Source organism: Alnus glutinosa, chromosome 2, assembly GCF_958979055.1.
Source record: "Alnus glutinosa chromosome 2, dhAlnGlut1.1, whole genome shotgun sequence".
Lineage (NCBI taxonomy): Eukaryota > Viridiplantae > Streptophyta > Magnoliopsida > Fagales > Betulaceae > Alnus > Alnus glutinosa.
Genome location: NC_084887.1, coordinates 14964184 through 14967167, shown reverse-complemented (window position 1 = coordinate 14967167; position 2984 = coordinate 14964184). Strand labels below are relative to the sequence as shown.

Sequence of the window (2984 nt, the reverse complement as noted above, 5' to 3'; positions counted from 1 at the left end):
GAGGAATAAGTCATCATACTACACAAGTCCTAACTGTACGCAGTGGTTAATAATATTATTCCTACGCATATTCATAGTACATTCTTTATTTGGCATGCAATTTTTAATAGATCATATCAATATGTTTCCTAAGTTGCATAGCAATGAAAACATAGGAACCATATAATGCATACATTCACACAAGCATAAAAATCCTAACCATTAATGATAGTTACTATTCTCTTACGTTGCTTAACTTCATACAAAAGCTTTTAAGGAGTTTATAAAAAGTTCATTTTCCTATAGCTCTTGTGTTAACACTTAGACTTCTATGGTCAAGTCCGATAGTCCTCAGAGCCAACTGCTCTGATACCATTCTGTAACTTACCCAAGTTACAGTATGACACTGAATGTTCACTAGGCCGCAGAACAACTGCTCTGATACCATTCTGTAACGCCCCGAATTTGAACCAGCAAATTCGTAAGCAGAAACCTCCGGTTTCCACGTGACGTTACTACATCAGAGATAACTCTCGCAGCGGAATATATAATTATCCAATAAGCTTGGATTAAATAACACATCAGAGCTTCTAAAAATAAATACCTCTAGACTTCATTAGAAAATACTTATAACAAATACAAGGAAAACAGGTGTCCATAAAGACACAAAACAATACACATAAATTATTAGTAATTTTGTCAACATAAAAATAAAATGTAAACTATGCTTCCTTAGCTATAGAATTTCTTGAGCTCAAATCTTTGTCTATTAACCTGCATTAACAGAATATATATATATATAGAAACAAAAACACAAAACAAACAAAGTGAGTCCACTGTTTCCAATAATACGGTGAATACTGATTTACTTAATAAATTCCTTAGCATGCAAATGTGACTTTATAGTCACGCGTGTAATGCAAATGTATGGGTTGTATGAATATGCATCGTAGTGACCATTTAGTTTGGTATTTTATGATCATCTTTCTTCAGACCTCTCGTTCTAGGTTATCTGAACCCGTTCACGTCCGTTGCCTCCCACTTAAAGTTTTACCTGTTTTTACTGGAATCCTACCGGTCCCAGCATTAGTTATATATTAGGTCTTCGGATATCCTTGGGTCACTATGAACCCCTCTTGGATCCACTGACTAGCCATACTTTCCCCTAGCTACTACATCAGCTTGTTGATGGCTATCTCATCAGCCGTTATATTATTTTAGACACAACATGCTATGCATGATCGGCCACATGCAATGAATAAATTAAATAAAACAATAAACACGATATCATGGAAAAATCCACCAGCTTCGTTCTCAGTAAGTATAGAAATACTTACACTCTTCTTCGTGTAGTTCCTTTAAACTTCTTTTCTGCATATAAATCCATCCATGCAATAATATATTTATCAATCATCTATCAAACAAATCATTGTTTATAGACCCTCATCTTTTTATATTTATTATTCATCACTTCATTACGTTTGAGACGATCACTCATAATAAATCTTAAAACCTTGGTTCATGATTTGGTGACGAGGCTATATAACCAATGCTACCAAATATGAACTTGAAGGATTAAAATATATCATAAGGACAATAAGGAATAAATACGATCAACTCATGAGAATCATGAGGACAATGAAATGAAAAGGGAATATAAATACGATCAACTCATGGAAGTCATGAGGACAATGAAATATAAAAGGAAATATAAATACGATCAACTCATGAAAGTCATGAGGACAATGAAATATAAAAGTAAATATAAATACGATCAACTCATGAAGTCATGAGGACGATGAAATGTAAAAAGGAAATATAAATACGATCAACTCATGAAAGTCATGAGGACAACGAAATATAAAAGGAAATATAAATACGATCAACTCATGAAAGTCATGAGGACAACGAAATATAAAAGGAAATATAAATACGATCAACTCATGAAGTCATGAGGACAATGAAATATAAAAGGCAATATAAATACGATCAACTCATGAAGTCATGAGGACAATGAAATATAAAAGTAGTTTATATTACTTTCTTTTTATCTCTTAAGCTTATTGGGTCTTTAAACAATTCAAATAACAAGTAATGAAATCATAACCTATATCATCAAATTAATGAAACTAATGATTAGAAGCTTACCCAAAATACTTCCTAGCATACACTTCAAGCCTTGAACAACACAAGACTACACAAATCCTACAATTCTCTCTCTTGGCCTTAGGTGTGTGTGTGAGTGAAGCTTAATGGGCATTGCATCTTCCACCTTGGTTCTATTTATAAGAGAATGAATGGTTAGGATCAAGTAGACACATTGTGATCCAATGGATGGGAATTGGTGCATCTTAGCCTTATCTCCAAGGCACATGGGTTTCATCATTACTAAGGTGGTGCATTCTAGATGTGGGATGTGGGCAACACTTGAGGTGATGAGTGCACACATTAGAGGAAGTGGGTGATGAGTTGTCCAATCAAAAGAAGTATTAAGTAATGCTATATATGAATTTTCGTCCATATAGAGGCCAGCTTACTCCAAGCAACGTTTCAATGGTCAAATCTACTCCGATCGCTGTGAAATTTTGAGGGTAGATACATGACGTCAAGACGAACACTTTCTATTTTTGGTTCAACTCAATCCGAGTTCGTTACGACTTAGTTTTGGTCAATCAAAGTTTCTGGTTTACTTTGACAAGTTAAACCAAGATATTGTTTAGACTACTTTCATTTTATGATTACTCTAGATTCTATTCTAGACATCCTTTATTCTTTCATCATAAGAGGGGGAGGGAATAAATGTAGTGGAATGTTGTACTAGGTGTTGAATCATTATATCCTCTACTAACATATTTAATCATCTAACACACATTAATTAATGGCATTTCTTTAAGGTATAAAAATAGGTCTTTCACATGTTGAGTTGGGTGATGACTCATGTAATCATCATGATCATAGGAAGATAACATGTGATAGATGGGTTGGGTTTGTGGATAGCAATTGGA

The 2984-nt window shown here is 33.9% G+C and overlaps 1 long non-coding RNA gene across 1 annotated transcript; it reads right to left on the bottom strand.

Moving 5' to 3' along the window:
* Positions 1-589: 589 nt before the first annotated feature.
* LOC133859382 (uncharacterized) lies at positions 590-2222 on the bottom strand. Its single transcript, XR_009898739.1, has 3 exons — positions 2128-2222; positions 1317-1350; positions 590-753 (listed from the first exon to the last, which is right to left on the bottom strand). It is a non-coding gene; the product is annotated as an uncharacterized LOC133859382 (long non-coding RNA).
* Positions 2223-2984: the final 762 nt, after the last annotated feature.